Source organism: Furipterus horrens, unplaced genomic scaffold (assembly GCF_987537825.1).
Source record: "Furipterus horrens unplaced genomic scaffold, mFurHor1.1.pri manual_scaffold_1, whole genome shotgun sequence".
NCBI lineage: Eukaryota > Metazoa > Chordata > Mammalia > Chiroptera > Furipteridae > Furipterus > Furipterus horrens.
Genome location: NW_028327171.1, coordinates 156,168,496 through 156,189,342, shown reverse-complemented (window position 1 = coordinate 156,189,342; position 20,847 = coordinate 156,168,496). Strand labels below are relative to the sequence as shown.

At 40.6% G+C, this 20,847-nt stretch overlaps 1 protein-coding gene across 4 annotated transcripts in view; it reads left to right on the top strand.

Annotated features, from left to right (window-relative positions):
* ITGB6 (integrin subunit beta 6) overlaps positions 1–20,847 on the top strand; it is a 159,885-nt gene that overhangs the window by 90,321 nt on the left and 48,717 nt on the right. The window lies entirely within an intron of this gene.

Below are 20,847 nucleotides of genomic sequence, written 5' to 3'. Positions count from 1 at the left end.
CTTCAAATACACCTAAATTCAGTCTGATCTCCCATTCCTTTTGAAAGGACCTCTTAACAAGCTTGGTGAATTTACAGGGCTGGGGAAACTCTGAGATTATTTCACAGAGGCTTTGATTAAATGCCACTCACTGCTAAGGCCGATGCAGCCCATGAACTTGCATCAGGTTCTGTAGAAAGGATTCAGGAGGAGATCCTATCTTGCATTTTTAATGAGAGGAGGGTATTGTACTCCAGGTGAGATTGCCTTCTGCTGAAAACCAAGGAAGTCCCTTGTAATAAAGCTGCATACTCAAAGCCTTTGTTCTATTCTGAGACCATGTGCGTTCACCTGATCTGGGCATTTTCTTAAGGCTCTTTAGTATGTGATACTTGTTTCCAGTGGTTTTAAGTAGTAGAGCTGCAATATACTGCAAATACAATAGTGAGTCTATTCTGCCTTTGATCCCTAAAGCTAGCTTGAGAGGACCCTGGGGGTCTCAACACCTCCTCCTCAGCAGGGCTCCTGTTTAGAAGTGGGAGGAGGGGTTGCACAGAACTTTTCTTAAAAGGAGAGCCAGGAAACACAGTTGATGATCATGAACATAGACACCTATAACTCACATTGGTTATAGTCTTGAAGACTCACAACTCATTTATACACCACAAAACTGCTATTAAAAAGGCAGAGGAAGGTGAAAAATAACTACATGGCAAAACAGAACCTGTCGGATTTAAGCTTGTTGCCTCCACGGTTCTCCTTTTGCAAAGAAAATGATCATTTTCATGGAAAACACCAGATTAGAGCCTGCCTCCAAAGGAACAGCAGGACATTTATTTTGCCTGCCTGCTAATCTCATTATGAGGCAAATTTATGTTCTGTCATGATCTGTGGTCTTTACCATCCAGGGTCTACTTAATTCAAAGGGACATTTTCAGGGAGCCACTCAGCAGACCAGGTCAGCAGCCCAGGTCAGCAGCCCACTCCATGACTGTAGTTCTTTCATTATTTTATTTTTATTTCGTTGGACTCACCATTTCATTTGCATTAGTCAGGGCAGGCAGCAGTCGTGTCTAAAGAGAATGACAACAACATTGCACTTCCCTGAAGGCTTCACACAACATGGAAATGCTGATCTCTTGTTTTATTGATAACGAAAACTAAAAATAGACCAATAATGGCTTGTGTTGCTTTTTCATTTAAATCTCCTAGAAGGAGCCCTCTGTGTACAGGGGCTCTGTGCAAGCTCATGTTTGGATAGCTGTGATAGAAGAACATAGCTACCACAGTATCACTGAAAAATAAAACTAGCATTAGGATTAGTAAAGCAGCTAAATGGTTGAATCTAATGGAAACTCCAGAGAACAAATTGCTTGCCCCGGTTCTGTGTTAAGCATAGTTAGGTGCATATACCCCAGGCAGGGACTGGGTCAGATTCAATGGTCCCTCGTCTTGCAGCAGCAAATAAGATTTATGTTGCCCATTCACAGAATGCAGGGAAAGTGACTTTTTTCCAGTGATTTTGGTAAGATGCTTTGGACTGCCCAGGTGTGCAGTGTTGCTGTACTTTGTGGTAAGAAGAGATGAGCAAACAATGGAAAGGATGAAGCAAGCAGTTTCACGTTCAGTTCAATATGACTGCAGTGTGCACCCAGACTCCAGCAAACAGATGATTTTGAACAGACTTATTATTATGAATAGTTTCCTGTTTGTTCAATTACAGGGTTCAAAAGATAATGATAGATAATAGACTGAGCAGTAGATAGTATATTACATTCTAGTGCTAAATACCATTTTGATTCAGGATTCAATTGCCCAAGCTTAGAAAATTTTTTTTAATCTCCTCTGTTGTTTTCAAACATTTATTGTTAATTTACATTAAGATACTATCAGGTTACTAAACCCCAACTATCTAATTTGACTAGTCTTTCCTTCCTAGTGAGATACTGAGACAAAACGCTATTAAATCAGTTTTCTTTACTACGTTGTCAAATCATATTATTAATCACCTGAGATTATTTGCAAGACTTTAAGATAGCCTATATATTTCAAACTGTCTACAACTGTCTGAAAATATGAGTTTTGTGAAGTTAACAACAATATTATTATATGACCGGTGTTTATGATGTAATGTTGAAACATGGCACTTAGAAAGTAAATAAGATATATTGGTAATAGACATGTCCATTTTAGTCAGTAACCTCTATGACCACTGAATGATGCCCTTGTGGTTATTAGGACAGAGTGATGTGTCCAAAGCATGGGGACAAGGGACCCAAGCAGGTTCTATGTTACCACAGGACCCTTCTCTGTGGAGGTAAAAAGCCCTAATTATTAGCTCTGTGAGGCCAATTCTCCACATACAGTAGATTCTCTGTAAGCATTTGTTGAATGAATTCTTTAAAAATTGCAATGCAAGTACCTCATCTTTCTCAAATTGAGCCAAAGTTTCTAAATAGGGACTTGGAGTTTTGAGTGACAAATACCTGTCAAGATGGAGGGAATGCATATACAAAAGCAGGTGGGGGTGCCTGACCCAATGCTACTACCATCCATGCAGCTCTGGCTGTCCCAGTCCTCTCCCTCCCCTTCCACTTAGACACAGATGGCACCATCAAGGAAACAAATACTCTGCCATCAACCTTAGGACCAACTTGTTGGAAAAGCTCCAGAGCCTCCTTACTAGGCCATGAAAGGAAAGCCCCTGAGCAATTACCCTTTTGATGGTCATTTTATCTAAAAACCAGCATAAAGAGTAGTCACAATATACTCTGAGCCTGATGTTCTGTTGTAGCTTGTGAGAAGTATTGACCATATATGAGTTTCAATTTTTCAGGAATTCATAACCCAGTTTTTATTTTACCCCTTCTTTCTTCTTTTTGGTTATCTTTTGAGCTTTAAACTGCAGCAAGAGAATTGAAAGAAGCAGAGAAACTAGGGAAGAAGATAAAACAAAAACTGGATCCTTTTGCTATTTGTTAGCTGTTTTGTTATTGTTTTGTTTTATAATGTTCACTGTTGGAAAAGATCAAAACAATTTTGATTGGATAAAAATTCCTTCATCTCTGGCGCAAGTTTTTACAAAACACACACACACACACACACACACACACACACACACAATGACTTTCAGCTTTAGTAGTTAATGACTCAGCCTGGATGGGGGGACATCATCATGAATTCCAATGATCTTTGCACAGATAAAATATAGTTACCGTAATGTACTTCATTTTAGGGCATGGTCTAGAAAGTTGTTTTTTATCATATCAACTCTATCCTACAATGGAGTATTCCAAATTTATGTTTTTAGAAAAAAACCAAAATCATCTAAAAACATAAAGAAAATTTGTGGATTGTGAGAAATATCCATGGAGTTAATAAATTGTTTTTAATTCAGGTGTAATGAAGAAGGATTTTGATCTCTCTTTAATTGAGGTATTTGGGAACAAAGATTGAGGCGAGCCAGCTGCCCACACTTTCTTTATAATAAAAACCTCTCTCAGAGAGGGAGGACTTGGACATAAAACTCATGTCCTCAGATTATGAAGGCAAAGTTTTTAGAATTATTTTACAGTCTAATTACTAAATCACAGTCATGAAACATCATCAGTAGCTATCCCTTTGGTTCCACATAGTACTTTTCTTCTAAAGAATGTGAAGGCTTGTAATCCAGAAAATAAACACAGAAAAAATACTGGTTTAAAGATGTCCTATTAAGTCAACCCATGTAGAAATATAACATGGAATTTCATCAATACAAGGCTTAAATATTTCAAGGTTTACAAAACACTCAGAATGTCTAGTATATGATTGGAACCAAGACACTACTGATTGCATTCATTCATTTATTCATCCATTCATCTATTCATCCATTCATCAACTATTTCATAAGCTCCTCCCAAGAACCAGGCTTTCTGACTATAGAGAAGAATAAGACACAGTGCCTCCCCCAGTAAGTATCATAGAGCATTAACAGACTGGTGGACCAATAATTTGCCAAAAGAACAGGATAAGGGCATTTTAGAAGTTGGTTCTGAAAAGAGACCCAAGGCAGAATTTTGCCAAGGAGCTAGAGTTTTCATATGTCTGTATTTTTAGTATTTTCTATTTGTTAAAAGAAGCAGGAAGTTAAGTGGCAATCATAAACTACCTTTGATGCTAATAGTACCATGATGTTAGAATAAGCCCTTCTTCACATTATAGTGTGGAAACTGAGGGCGGGAGATGATACGCATTTATGATTATGAGAAAAATAGGGAAGATTTGCTGACGGCTCATTAGATGGCAGCCTGGAGTTAAGTATTTTGACTAATTTTATTATTTAATCTCCATTTTATGGCTGTAGAGCCCAAAATAAGAAAGCAAATTGCATGGGAGAGCCAGGATTTGAACCTAGGAAGTTTGAGTCCATAGCTTCAACCAATGAGTTTAAGGCACAATTGAACCTGAACTACTATAGTGAAAAAACATGCTAGTTTGCAGTCCCTAGACTACCAGAGAAGCAGCCTTTTAAATAAAGTAACAGACTTTGAAAGTCACTGAGCAGTGAAAGCCCAGAGCCTAAGGGAAGAGCAGAGCTGTCTGACAGGTGACCTGATTGGCAAAATTCTTACAAGTAGCAGAGTCCTTCAAGGCCAGTAAACGCTAGGGTCCTTTGATGTTGCTGTCAATTTAGATGAATACAGAAATTTTTAAATGTGTGGAAAAAAAGGAGACATTTGGATTCTTCCTTGTGGATTATTTAAGCTCTGTTTGGTAAGAACAGTCTAGGAAGCATGAAGTCATTGGCCAACCATCTAAAACAGCTACTATCTATGGTAATCACTATCTACAGTTCCAACCAAAGGGGAGAAAGTAGACACATGCCCTGGCAAAGACTACAGGTTTATTATGATACAATTCAAGCACAGAGAAAAATAGAGTAATGCAATGAACATCCATATGTCTACTACCCAGATTTCTCAAATCTTAACATTTTGACTCCATATTTGCTTCAGATACTTTAAAGAAATGAAACATTTCAGATGCATGTGTCTGCTTATAACTTGTCCAGCTAAGTCTGAACCCCACCCCCTCTTTCCTTCCATAGAAATAACTTCAGTATTCCTGAATTCATGTGTTTAGTATTCCCATGTTTATTTTCTGTACTACTAAAAATATATGTATATCCATAAATACATAGTTTTGGCTTGTAAGTCTAATTTCACATTATTTCTACAATTTGATGTTATGTTTGTTTGTTTTTAATGATGGTAAAATATACAAACAAAATTAACCATGTTTAAGTGTATAGTCGAGTGGCATTAAGTACATTCAGAGTGTTGTGCTCAGTGTTATGTTTTCAAGGCTTATCCATGGAGATACACATAGCTACCATTTACTCTTTCTATGGCTATGCATACCCCATTAAGTGTATTTACTGTAATGTGTTCATTCTGTGTCTGAGGGCATCAGATCTCTTCCAATTGTGCAGCATTACAAATGTTGCAGCCATTCACATCCCTGCATACATGTTCTCTATTGAGGATTCGTGTGTAGAAGTGAAGTCCCCAGGTGACAGGGAATGACATCCTCAACTCTCTTGGATATGTCCAGGCTGTTCTCCAAAGTGGCTGTATCAGTTACTCTCCTACTGACAATGTGCGAGTGTGCCTCCCTCCATTGCCCCCCAGAAAAACTCACCACACATTTTAAATTACTTTCCCTGATGGTAAAATTAACACATTATTTGAAAGAACAAAAGAGTGGGGATACAGAAAAGCACAAAGAAGAAAATAAAGATCACTCAAAACTCATCACTCAGACATAGCTAACCATTCTTGACATTTTAGAATAAGTCCTCTCTTTTCTCTTTGCATGCATTTACATATTTTAACATAATTGGCATCATACTATACATATTAAGTATTTTCACAAATATTTTTGAAAGAGTTTATATATTTACAGTCTTACAAAGGCAAAAAATGCATTTAATTATATGTCAAACAATCACTTTTATTGACAAGAATAACATTAAATGAAATCAAGGTCATTCCACCAAATTCAGAATTGTTTTTGCTATACTTACAGAGTGTCTGCCTTAAAATAAAAGCAAACTAGCTCTTCTCCTACCAGCAGCTCCAGAACATCACATTTCTACATTTTTACTTACCAGGTTACTTTTATACATATTCCCGTGATACTTGGTTACTTTTTACACCTTTATGTGATAACTTTAAAAGGACCAACAGATTATTTATAGTACATGTTTTCTTATTCCCCTTGGTGAGACAAACTCAGTTTCTCCAAAGGCTCTTCTCCATAATGCAAAGCTGTGTAACTACATTTCTTTTTTTTTTAATATGTTTTATTGATTATGCTGTTACAGTTGTCCCAATTTCTTTTCCCTCTGCTCCCCTCCACCCAGTGGCCCCCTCCCTCCAATTGCCCCTCCTTTTAGTCCATGTCCATTGGTTGTGCATATAGTTCTTCTCAACCTCTTCCTGTCTACTCCATTCCCTCCTACTATGCTTCTTAATTCCTGTACCATCTCCCTCCCTTTTCCCCCTTTCCCCTCCCTGCTATTCTCCCCCCAGTATGTTCCCCATACCTATAATTCTTTTCCCACTCTCGTTGCCTACTTAGTCTACCTTTGTTTCGATTCCCTAGCTTCTGTTGTTGGTTGTTGTGATACAGTTTTCATTTCAATGTTCATAGTTTTGATCCTCTTTCCCCTAAACAAGTCCCTTTAACATTTCATATAACAGTGGTTTGGATCTGATGAACTCCTTGAGTTTTACTTTGTCCTGGAAGCACTTTCTCTGCCCTTCTATTCTGAATGACAGCTTTGCTGGATAGAGTATTCGTGGCTGTAGGTTTTGGATTTTCATTACTTTGAATATTTCTTGCCAGTCCCTTCTTGCCTGCAGGGACTCTTTTGAGAAATCCGCTGATAGTCTAGTTGGGATCCCTTTGTACATGATTCTTTTCTTCTCTCTTGCTGCTTTTAAGATTCTCTCTTTATCTTTAATTTTGACAATTTGATTATAATGTGTCTTGGAGTGGTTCTCCCTGGGGTCCAGTTTTTCTGGAACTCTCTGTGCTTCCTGGACCTGTAAGTCTATTTCCTTCCTCAAGTTCAGGAAGTTCTGCTTCATTATTTTTTCACATAATTTTTCAATTTCTAGTTTTTCTTCTTTGCCCTCTGGCAATCCATTATCTGAATGTTCGATCACTTATAGCTGTCCCAGAGGTTTCTGATCTTCTCACTTTCCTTACTTTTTGTTTCCTCTTTCCACACTGGTTGACTGTTCCTTCCCTGTGTTCTGGTTTGTTGATTTGATCTTTGGATTTATTTCCTCACCACTTGTCTCATATGTGTTTTCATTCGTTTCAGTATGAGTAGCTTTCGTTCCTTCCCTGTCTTGTTCCAAATCTTTTGTTAATTCTGTAAACCGCCTTAACACTATTGCTCTGAAATGAGCCTCTGAAAGGTTTCTTATTTGTTCCTCTGTCAGGTCTCTCATCTGCTGCCTGGTGAGCTGTGTCACCAGGATTTCAATCGTTGTCTGCCTCATTCTAACAGATTTGTGTTTAGCTTTCTTCCCGGGCAGGCACTCGTCACTGCCCTGTGACCGGCAGCGATCGGCACCTTTATCGCCGCACTATGGCGCTTTGTGTGGGGGCGGGGGTCCAAGGTTGATTTCTGCCATTACTCTCTGCTGAAAGACCAGGAGGCTCCTTCCCCACAGCTTCACCGTCCAAGACCATGGAGGGGGGGCTCTGCCTTCCCCAGCATTGGAATCGCGAGCTGCCAGGTCTCAACTGCAGCTGGGATTGCTCCCCTGGCATTTCTCGCAGTCCCGCCACTATGCCCACTGCTACCTTGGACAGCTCAGCCCGACCCTTCCATCCCAATTCTGATCTCACCCCCTCCTATCTGTCCAGATGAGCACTGCTGGTTTATAACTTCATACTTTGGGCTTCCATGTAGTTTTATTTTCTGGAATTTCTAGTTATCTTTTGTTTTGAGGTAGTTGTACTCCTTCTTAGTTGTAGAGGGAGACTGAGCGTGTTAGTCTAAGCCTCCATCTTGGCCAGCAGTCTCATTTAGATCACTCTTTTTTATGCTATCTCGGAGCCCCACAGGGTGCAGACACTCCTGTTTAATTCAGTTATTTATATGCTCCCTGAAGCCTTTCCTGAGATTGCAATTGGCCGTTCTGGCTGCCTCAAATTACAGCTGTGCTTAAGGAAGCTCATTCAGGCTGAGACTGCCATGCACAAATCTAACTACAAGCAAGCAATCTTCATATGGCAGAACCTAGTCAACAGTTACATATGACATCAAGGCACAATGGACAAGTTAAAGTACTAGCCCCCTGGACATAAGAAGAGTTTGGGAGTATTATATATTTTATTTTTGTGCCTAATTATCTGAAACAGCTCAATATATGCTACAAAGGGGCTAGTATTAATTAATTGCTCAATATTCTGTTGCCCCTCTATAGTGAATGTTCAAAAAGTAAAGAGAAAATTTTAGAAAAAGAAAATATTATTGAGCTTGACACTTTGGGCACACTTTCTTCATTAATTGGCATATTCTTCTTTATGGGATTGCCAGATTTAACAAATAAAACTACAGAATGCCCAGTTAAATTTGAATTTCAAGTAAGCAACAAATAATTTTTAGTGTAAGTTTGTCCCATGCAATGTTTAAGACATACACTAAAAATTTTGGAAAATTTACTGAAAACTGGGAAGGAATCATGTGTAGGGATAGAGAATAATGAAAGGGGAGAGCTTGGGATCTTACTTCAATAGGATCTTCAGGGAATATGCCTTTCAAGAAGTGATTATGTTACCAGTTCAAGGTCTGTGTAATGCAGGAGCTCCAAACTGGGGAGCTGCTTAAGGATTTGTGATGATCCAGAAAAAAACACCCAGAGGACTAGCAGATGTGGACATGCCATTTACTATTCACATTACAGGGGAGTGCACCCATGGCAATGGGTCAGCACAAGAGAGACCACACCTCCTCCAGTCTGAGGCTCCTTATAGGTGTCCCAGACAAAGGCTGCACAAATCTATGTGTGGCCCGCTATATTACATCAGTGTGTATGTGCAGAAGGAAAAGGTCAAGAAGTAGTCAAAGGACAGGAAGCTACTCCCAAAAGGGGTTAAGAAGGGAATTACAATCCATTTCCAAAACAATACACATTCCTTCTGCCCAGGGGACCCTGATCAGCCCTCAGTTATGGGAGAGGGAAGGGTCATGTCCATTGATCCTACACTCCATCCCAACATTGCTCTTCCACCTCACATTCTTCACATTAATTCTTCTGATCGGGGACCTGTGTTGGTGAGCATCTTGGCACATTGCATCCATATACTACAGATACAGTAAAGGTTACACCTTAAAACTAAAAGTGCAATACAGAAGCCAAAAAGACCTGGGAGGAAGGAATGCCACCAATAGTAGGTAGCACTCAATATGTAATATTCTTGCACAGGGTTGCTGGCATCCACCCCACAAGTTACACAGTGTCATTTGTCGTCTTGTTTCTGAGTTCAATACATACGAGTATGGGCTATTGTACTTCTACCTGTAATGCTGACAGCCACCCCAAACTGCGTATGTGAGCTATGGCTTGGTGTGGTTAGCCTGCTCTCTCACGAGGCAAAACACCTTCTCATGCATCTGTTTGAAATGGAGTCAGAAGCCTTCCAGCCAGTCCTAGCAGGGTGGATCCAACCATGGCAGGCTGGTAGAGGCCGCACATGGGAACTCTATACAGACCCAACAGTCTGAGCAGTAGTTCTCACTGGCCAGCATCCCTGCCCATTGGGGTAAGGTGTTGCTTCCACAGAATCCACCAGACAACCCCCAAGAATTTGACAAAAAAATTAACTACACAAGGTCATAGTATACATTCTATGAAAACAGAAAGAACACAAAGGTTAATGAACACAGCAACCCATAGACCAGTTTCTGAGTCTGCAAGAATGTCAGATGAGAAGACTTCTAAATGCAAGGTTTTTTACTGGGATGAGATAAAGCAGTGACAACCTGATAGATCCTCTTTATCTGTAGTTTAAATGCCTCTGGTGCTATCATCAGGTGCTCAGATAAGGTCTGTATGGTTGATACTGCATCAGTATTTCTCAATAACTCCGAATCAAAGGATGAAGAAAAAAATGAAACACTAGTTTGTAAGAAAACTGGAGAAGTTCAGAATCCAGCCTGCTTCATAGGTGAGAAATAAAATTTTACAGACGATTCACTGAATTAGAGTCTACTTTCCATAACTGTGTATAACAGATTTTATTGAAACATAATTTTTCCCTTAAAATCACCATTATTTTTATTAAAGAGCCAAATCAAGACCAATTCATGTACTGTTTTAAGTAAGTCCAGTTTCAATTTGGCCTGATTATTTGCATAAACCGAACAGGAATAGCAATTGATCATATAGGTTTTCTTAAATCTACTTTGCTGGAATGTTACAAGGAATTCCTAGATTGAGCTTTAATTAGCCCCTCTGGACTGGAAAGCCAAGCCACACAGCTGCCATCAGGCTTTTCCTGGAATACCCACAAATTTGGGTGAGTTTCTCAAGTTTTGAGGTCCCCAGAATGTCTTGAGGTTCTTCCCATGCCATCTTTCAGGAAAGTAACATTTTCTCCTTACCTAGAAAGCCTTTCATGAACCACATGACCACGCAAGTTACCAGGCCATTTCTCCAACAGGCTTTTATTGGCTTCAAAGAAATCTTAATTCCTTGGTTTTCTGATGATGTCAGAGTTAAGGCAAGACTTCTTTGATCATGGCATTATAGACAAAGACTTAGTTGATAAAACCACAGTTGGAAACTGGCTTTATGAATCCTGTTATGAAGAAATCAGATTCTTATTGGACTTATGCGAATAAACATATTGCTATGGAAAGAATAATGCTCACTTATTAAGAGCTTCCAAATTCCAGAAGAATCAGGTAAGAAGAAAAATGTAGATGCCCCAGTATTCAATTTACCAAATTGCTTTAAGAGACAAAGTTTTCTTATGTCTGAAAAACAAATGATTAAAAATTTGCAGTATTTTTCAACAAAAAGTTATAAAAACCATAATTATCTTTAGTTTATTATGTCCCATACTTAATTTCTCTTTATCCTGAATATCTACAAGCAGCTTTATAAACCCAGTCATTTCAGAGCTCCAGCAATTTTCACTCAATTCAAAGGTATGATCCGAAAATCCATTCTCAGAACTATGCAATCCAAAACAAGTCAGAGTCCTCTCTATGAACCCTTCCCAAGACATGATATATTTTTGCCAATGCATTAGAGCAAAACAACGACTGCTTATAAATGACAAAACTTAAAATGACATGGTACAGAGTATAATGCAATTAACAAAGGAATTTGTTTTCCTGTGACAACATTTTAAGATAACAACTAAAATTACAAATTATATCAGAACTCATATGATCTCTAGAGCATCTACTTTAATAATAAAAATATGTGTATACAAATAGAACATACATATTATTTCTTTATTTGACAAAGCTTCCCATGTACTTTAAGCATATTAAATAGGCCTACTTAGTTCCAAAACTTCTCTTATATAAAAGAGGGAGAACAAATATTTGAGGTATTGCAGAGGCCCATTGGAATAACCTAACGTCATTCCTCAATTAAAAAATCTCTTAAAATTTGAACTTGGGGAAGGCTATCAAACAAACTTAACCAAAAGATTATAACATAAACTTTTTGTAAAACAACACGTTTTTATGGAAATAACTTTAAAAGACATTAATTAAACCTAAGCCTGGTTTCACATCAAATAATATGTCTAGACCACATGATCCTATTGAATATATAAGTTTTTACTTTCTTTTGATCAATAAAATATTATGCCCTAATTATGCCATCCAGAGGCAGAAAACACACCACATGTAATACACAGATGAACATATATCACATAAAGACTAGACACATGAAGACTGGACACATAAAGACTATATACATAATTTGATTTACTAATTTGGGTAGAGGAAGCACAAGATGTTCTCATTTGCTTGCCTTTTTGCTTATTCTCTCCACACAATCCTTCTGCAACTTTCCTAGTCCCTTTTAATTCATCTGGGAATTAGAACAATCTACTTTAAATTCTATTTTCTTCAAAATATATTGCCATAATCTACACCTTTTATTACTGAAGCCATATATTTTTACCTAACTTAAACACAAGTAATTAGCATCCTTAAGACTGACAAATTCATGAACACATTTCATGGCTCTTACCCCATTTACTAGACCTTTAGCAAAACAATACCAATTAGTCTGAAATACAACCTAAGCTCATCTTCCCAAAATAGAAACAAAATCAAAGTCTAAAGCAAAAGTGAAATTTCAAGAAAGGACTAGGACTAGCCTTCGAATCTCATCTTCTTATCTTTCTCTCTAATTTAGACTCACCCTCTAACTGCCATACATTGACTTCAGCTGTTCCTTCCTTTTCCCCCATGCAGGTCCTCTGCCAGGCCTGCAGGAGGTTTGGGGGCATCTCCCCAATACTGGTGCACCACCTTGGGATTGCCCCCTGCTATTTCCAGGATTTGCCCCTGCTCCCCTCCCCCCCCAGCATGTCTACTCTACAGGGGTGTTTTTCAGAATATCCTGTTTGTGACACCAATTGTAATTCAGGAGCTCCAAAACAGGGAGCTACTTAAGTGTTCATGATATTCCAAACAAAACAAAACAAAACACCCAGAAGACTACCAGATATGGACATGCCATTACTCACATTACAGGGATGGGTGCACTGATGGTGGTGGGTCAGTGCAAGAGAGACCACACCTCCTCCATTCTGAGGCTCATTATAAGGGGTCCCAGACAAAGGCAGCATGGATCCAGGTTGCATAAAACTATGTGTGGCCCAGAGCTGCATGTACATCAATGTGTACATGCAGAAGGAAATAGCCAAGAAGCAGTCGCAGTTCAGGAAGCCACTCCCAAAAGCGGATAAGGAGGGAATTACAATCCATTTCCAAAACAATGCCTGTTCCTTCTGACCAGGGTCCCCCTGATCAGCCTTCAGTGATAGGAGAGGGAAGAGCCATGTCCATTGACCCCATAGTGCACCTGACAATTCAAAGACCAATATTCAATATGTCAGAGTTTAGAGTAAAAGAAGGTTTATTGATTGAGAAGGCCCAGCTCAAGAAGATGCGGATGCCTTATAGCTTCCACAAATCCACCTTAAGAGAGTTCAGAATACAGGCTTCTTTTATGTCAAGGGAAGGGAGGAGGGGCAGGGCAAGAGGTGTGTGACACTAGGTGCCAACAGAGTTCCGAGGAAGAGTGCAAAATCTCTAAACCTCTTTGTTCTCCAATTCATTGACCTCCACTGATCTGAGTTCAGTCTGGAGGCTCCTGTAAATCTTTGATAAGCAGTCATTATTTTGTACATATTTCCCTAATTTTTCAAGAAGGGCACCCTTTGGCAAGGGAGTGTTCTTGCAAAAACTTAAGCCTGAAGCAGCATTCCTCTAGTTAACTAGAAAATCTATATCAGGACCTGTTAGCCTAACAGCCATGGAAGAAATTCAGGCTAAAATTAAGATTGAGTCGTAGAAAGTAAGCATATTATTTTTACAATTATAAAGCAGCAATCTGAAGGTTGAAGGGTTTTCAAAAGGAGAAAGCATGTGCAAAAGCCCTGAAGCAGTAAAAGACTCGGTGTTCAGTGTGTTTGAAAAACTGAAAAAAAGTCTAGTCAGTTGATGTGAGCTGTGGGAAAAGGAGAGGACATGGGAGAGATAGACTAAAACTAGCCCATCAGTCTTGAAGGCCAAGGGTGGAAAGTGCAATGCTATTCTGTGGGCAATAGACATTCAAAAACACCACTTTGACTGTTGAATAGTAAATAGATGTCATAGATGCCAAAAAAATATTGAATATTATAATTGCAGGTACTTTCTGAATTAGGGGTACACAGGTTTAAAAACGTAACACCTTTATATTCTGAATTGCCTTGGCCATTCCTGGACAGATGATACTATATCAGCAATTCTTAAATTTTGGTGCTTTTTAGAATTGCCTATAGAGTTTTATAAAAAACTCAATGCCCAGGCCACACCCTGATTCAATTAAATCGGCATCTCTGTGTCTGAGGCCCAGGCATCAAGTTTTTCAAACTCTCCCCTGGTGTATCCAGTCACCTGTGGAACTTGTTAAAATGCAGACTGATTCAAGTCTGGATTAGGGACTGAGAGTCTACATTTCTCACAAGCCCCCTGATGCTGCTGATGCTGCTGGTCCACCCCTCGGCACCTCCAGTAGGAGGGCCAGTACCTCATTAGCAATCCTTGTACATACACATCTGTTTTCTCTTTTCTGCTCCCCTTCATTGTGTTCCTAGCAGTCATCTTTCAAAGTTTTATTACCTGCCATTGGATCTGCAAAGCAAAAAAGCATGCCAATGAACCCAACATTGCTTCCCATTTTAAAAAGAGCTTCCTAAAGCTTTGGGATTTGCCTTCACCAACAAAGGCCTGCAATTCCTCTCGAAAGGCCGGGTAATCTTATTAAGAGATGATCTGTGGAATCCTCAGTAACAAATACTCCATGTAGCCTCTTTGTTCTGTAAGTCTCCATTCTCCAGCGCCTCTCTGCACTTGTTTGTCTCAGAACAGTCACGCACGGTGGGTCCATTTGTCTTCCCTTATCACTCTGTTACTGCTGCCGTGTGGCTCGAGCACTCGTTCAGCTCTGTACTACAGCTTCTTGGCTGACAAGATAATTACATTCCTGGGCAGACTAGGAGAAAAAACAGGTAGTGCTCAAAAGTTCCAAAGCTGAAGCCGACTACTTACTAGTCATTGCGGGTGCAGACTTCAAGATCAAGCACCTGATCTAATTAGCACACTACCAACGCTGCCTGCCTGACTGTGGAATGCTGACAATTGAAAGCCTGAAGGCAAAGCAAATATCAGGCAACCTAGAGACAGACATTCAGGCTACTCTGTGCCAGAAACAATTGCATATTCTTTTTGGAATCTTGGGTGTCCTAGTAACACAGTTGAGCCTGGGGGTAAACTTTTGCTTAATACTGGGAGCCCCCCATTTACTGATAATGAACATGAGAACCAGTCACATAAAACCTCACAAGAATGAAAGGCCTCACCGGAAGAAAGCCTTCTGATTGCCTTCAGAAGAAGGACTTATTTCAGCAAACCCAGCCCAGCTCGCCCCTAGCTCTGGAAGAAGCACACTGCAAAGAGCTTTTTTCCGTTGACCAGAGAAATAGCACAGTACAATCCCTCAGGAAAAAATTCTGTTTTTACCTTTATGGTTTCACTACTTCCTACATTTCTTTCAAGAAGTAGCCTTTCAGTTTGAAAGTGATTATGGCTACAGCCCTTTTTCTTCCTTTCTTTTCACTTTGGGTGTGAAGGTGTTCTATGATCTCTAAGCCCCTCCATGTAGATGCCAAGGCCTTATTACTGTGACTTTCTAATAAGACCCACCCTGGATGGCTGTTGGCGTTTGCACCAGCTCCTGGCAGGGCCTGGTGGAGGGGGGTGAGCACTGTTTCTACCACTTATTAGCTCTGCGACTGGGCAAGGTGCTCACTTCTCCAGCTCAAGCTAAGCATTTAAAGGTTAGAAAGTCAAAAGAACTCAAGCAGAATGTTAGGGGTTGAATTGTGTTTCCCCAAAAGGTATGTTAAATTCTTAACACCTAGTACCTCTCAGAATGTGACCTTATTTGAAAATAGGGCCTTTTGGATGTAATTAGTTAAGATGAGGTCATACTTGAGCAGGGTACCCCCTTAATGCAATATGACTGGTGTACTTAGAAGAGAACAGACACAGAGACAGAGACACGGGAGGAAGAACACCATCTGCCTGTGGACGCAGAGATGGGAGTGATGCATAGTCAAGCCAAGGAATTCCAAGGCTTGCCAGCGGCAACCAGAGGTTAGGAAGAGGCAAAGGCTGATTTTCCTCTTCAGGTTTCAGAGGGAGCATGGCCCTGCTGACACCTGAATATCAGACTTCCAGGCTCCAGAAGTGTGAGATAGTCATCTCTGTCGTTTGAAGCCACCGGGTTTGTGGTCCTCAGTTACAGCAGCCCTCAGAATCCATTACATCCAGTTAATTCAGGCTTACTCATTAACTTCTCCCAGCTCACCTATGACACCGCCAGCCCATGACAGCCATTGCCCATATTGGGCATCTCCCATCTGTGGCCTGGTTCAGAGATCTGGCTGTAGGGCCTGACAGGTGGGTCCAGCTCTGCTCCTTCCTGGCTGGATGACCACAGGCAAGTTAACTAAATTCTCTGGGCCTCAGTCTCTTGGCAGTAAAACAAGATAACTAAATAACAGGTCTTCTTTGAAGAATGAAAAAGATGACACTGCTAACTACGAGTGTTAGCTCTAGTTATTCGTTCCCAGATGATGGTAAAAGGAGAGTTCCGGGCACCTTTAGCCATGCCTGCAGCATGGGCTCACTGCACCAGAGCAGTGAGCTTTGCAGAACCAAAGAGATAAAGAGTTATGTGACCCCCTTCCCGGGCATTCGTGCTACTTCCCCTGAGTCCCCATGACAACATATCCTCTAGGAGCTTACATTTCTGAGGATGTGTGCAAAGGCAGGAGGTGCCTGGGGATGTCAGGTGGCTTGTGAGGACCTCTGCATCCTGTTGTGAGGACCTCTTCATCCTATTGTAAGGCCCTCTAAAGTAGCAACTGTGGCTCATGCTCCTGAGGTCTTGGTCCTGGTGTTACTGGACAGGGGCCTGGCCCTGAGAGGGTCTGCCTAGGGCCAGCTATAGTGTGCAGGTTCTTGACTTCATGTAGGAAAGGTTTCACAGCATGAGTTCATGTGACCATTAGGGTATGTTTATTAAAGCTGGAGACAGTAAAACAAGGCAGGGCTTAGCATAGAAGGGGCAACAGGAGATCCTAGGCGGGGCTGCCTTAGCCCACTGGGAGGTCGGAGAAAAGCTTTAGGGACAGGTTCAGGGGATCAGCCTGGGACAAGCTGCAGGCTACCCATTGCCTTAGGAAACAGGTGCCTATGACAGAAGAAGTGGGAGGAGAAAAAGGGAAAGAAAATGGCAGGGGTTGCTCCCCAGAGGGAGAGCATGTGTGCTTGGTCCTTTGTCTTGAGGCTTTTATCTCTCCTGAAGATGGGAATCTTAGAGCAGGTGTTAGGGAAGGGTTTCAGCAGCATACTCATCAGTTCTCCAGGTGTGCCCTTTTAGGGTCATGGTCTCCACTGATTAGTCACTAAAAGGGCAGGGAGTCCTGAGTCACTGCAGCTGGTTTTGGCTTCGTTTACCTGGTTTTGCTGCTTTTCTGGGCCTGGAGCTGAAATAAAACTGAGGCCTAGATATTATTATCTCTAGGGAGGTGACATTTTATATCTGGCTGTAAATTGCTCTGGCCACCTGTCTGTTTCCCTAGTCCACTTGCCAAGGAATTTCCCTAGCTTCTTGCTATCCTGCCTCATTTTCAAATACCCTTTTGCCACTTGTATACCTACTTTTATCAAGATGGCTTTTCCTTGTTGATATATAGAAGTTGTTTATCCTAGAGCTACATCAAATGCCTTTATTACAGATATTGCCTATCACTTAATGGCTTTTTCTCATTCTCTTAAAGGCATCTTTAAGAACAGAAATCTTAATTTTAATTCCTCTTTATCAGTCTTTTCCTTCATAGGCAGTGCTTTTGGTGTCCTACGTAATCCGTTTTTGTTTCCCCTCAGGCGTCACAGTTACTCGTGCCCCCCCCCCCCCCCCACACACACACTTCCATGGTGATAAATGTCAAAATGGTGGTTAGACCTTTAGGAAAGTGATCATGGCCGGCAGGCAAGGACACTGGAAGGAAAAAGGATTCCAGGGTGCTAATTATGTTCTGTTTCTTAATCTTGGTGGCAGTTAAATGTGCTTGTTTACCTTTTAAGTATTCATTGGACTGTATACTTACTGCTTATAACACTGTGCATGTGTTATATGCTTTCTTTAAAGGTAGAGTGAGAGAATGAGAACTGCCAAACAGGAGCCACTAACAACGTAATGACAAAAAAAGAAAAGTTCTTTGAGAAATTAGAGGAATATTTGGAAACAGATTATTTAGTATCATAGGTTCTGAATCTCAACAAGCTAACCTTTTAGTAAATGTATTTTAGTGAAATACATTTAGTAAGTATAGCTTAAGAGCAAAGCACTGATGTTGGTTAATAATATAACACTGAAAATAAACAGCGCTAGGCATAAAATCTCTCAACATTAGTGAAGCTTCACAAGAAGAGTTAAGCAAGCACAAAGCCTAAAGAGAATCAGCAGTTGCTCTAAACTTTTGGTTTTACAAATTCTTTACGAAAATGTTGCCAGCAGATATATGGCAAGTCGAGTTCTGTTTCCTGCCCTCTGATGAGGGGCATGAGTAATGCGTCTATGTAAAGTGGTGGTTAATGTGTCTGAGGTCATGAGGATTCTTTGAGACAAAAGTAGAAAAGTCACAAGAGTAGGACGTAGAGGTCCAGCAGAGTCACCCTCAGAGGCAGAAACCAAATCAAAATAAACACTTGGCAAAGATACAGTTAATACTAAACCATGTCCCAGAACATAGCCAGGCTCTGAACGTGAAGGTGAGAATTAACCGGACAGGAAATGCTGTCAGAGTGGGAAGAAAGGTCATTGTCAGAAGCTATCCCTTCTATAGGCGAAATTGCCAAGGTAGCACCAAAAGCAGCCAAGGGTTTGCCAAGGTCCTCAGCCTGAGGGTTTTTTTTTTTTTTTTTTGGAGGGAGGGTTTTTTTTTTTTTTTTATGAAAAAGACAACCAACAGCTTGTCCACAGCTAGCTGGGGCAGCAGGTGTGTCTGCATGGTTCTCTGCCCTCAGCTGAGCATGTGTACACACCTGACAGCTGGTTCTGGCAGCCAGACACCAAGAGGCACTGAATTTGGAGACAGCCTGTGGAAAAAACTCAGAGTGTGCATTCAGTCACTTCCTATGTATCCTTTGATGCCTGCTCTCTAAATGACTCCCTGTCTATTTCTCACCTTCTGTCCTTGACAGGAGATTTCCAGGGAGCAAATGCAGACTTTTGGACAAAAAAATAAATCTTTTTTTGAGATGAGGGCAGAGTGAACAAATAAATAGGGTTTGACAAAGGAAGTTAAGAAGACTAAGGAGTCAGAACAAAATAACCTTGCAAACATGGATAAGAAAAGCAACCTCAGAAACTCTTGGTTGGCATGGTGGGGAGGGGAGAAAATCCATAATTAGGATAAGCTATGGACAGATAACAGGGAACTCAAACCCAAGAAATTCAAGCCCAAGCAGAGGAGTCTGCATTTCTCATCAGCTCATGTAACGTCGTGTTTTTAGAGTTCACCATTTTTAATATCCAACAATCATCTTTTATCGTTACAGTGCTATAATTTACCACATCCAGGCATGCAAAAGCACCCTTTTTCTGACATTAAACATGTTTAATCAGGACAATTTATAATAGCAATTTAGGGATTTAATGAAAGAAAGGCATTTGACATATGATATTTACAGTAATCATAACAGTACAAGACTTAAAATATAATTTTTTACAGTGTTAGATCAGGAAGCCAAATTGTCCATGTTTCTAGTTAGGTTTGTGCAATGCTTTGGGGGGGTTGGATAAGGATCCAGAAATTAATTAATAGTTTTCCTCTACACAACTGTCAGTGTTCCCACTGCAGACGGCTGCTGGCTGCCAGCTCCTTTCTGCCTTGGCTCTAGTGGCAATCAGCAAACACAGTTAGTGCTAAACCACGTGTTCTAATAGCCAAATGCCAAATGTCATACCACATGCAGAATCATAATTATGCTTTAGGAAGTAGATGGATTTGGCTTTGTTAACCAAGAATTAACCCAAAATCTGGAGGCCACTTGAATTAGTGCTTGTGGAAAATACCCATCACACCTTACCCTCGGGAGCACCAGGGTTTTTCAAGGATAGCAGTTTTCTGTAAAGCTAAGAGCCTTGACATTCTTTTTTAAAAGGACCTAAACCTTTTCTTGTCAAGCTCTAAAGATTCCCCTCTGCCTTCTCTTCTGGAACTAGTCTAATTTATACACATTCCAGCTCCACTTGAGTGAAATTCAAGTTCCTATTTATGTATTTACTGTTAACCACAAGCCTCATGCTTCACCGACCATTTGACATGTGTTTATTCGAAAAGGTAAGTTGATAAACCAGTGCCTTCCTCGTATTTGACAAGTTCCACCTGACTCAGGGAAACAGTGGGGCCCACCTTCGATGGGCAGCAATATAGGGCACAGAGTAACAGGAAGAACGTTACCTGGATTACTGTTCTCAACTCCTTCAATAATAAAACACAGCGCCAAGGCACAGTAACAGCTGACACTTTCAAGGGTTCAGATTTCCATCTAATTCAAACTGACACACAATCATAAACACTGAAATAAGAGGAACGTTACAAAACTCACCAATTAAAATAAAAGCCTCATTTTTAAAAAAAAAGAGTTTATTTGGTTATTTTTAGAGAGATGGGAAGGGGGGGAGAAAGAGAGGAGAGAAACATTGATGTATGGTTGCCTCTTGTGCGCCCCCAGCTGAGGGTCTGACCTGCAACCCAGGAATGTGCCCTGACTGGGAATCAAACCTGCAACCCTTTGGTTTGGCACTCAGTGTACTGAACCACACTAGCTAGCTGCTCCCCTCCAGCCTTTTTTTTTTTTCTAATACAAGAGGTGTAGAAGGCTTGGGCTTAACCCAGGTGACCACCTCCAGCAAGTACATGGGACCTGTTCTAACATCACCCTGGCTCCAATTGTTCCTCTCCTTGGTTTCCATCATCCTGACTTAT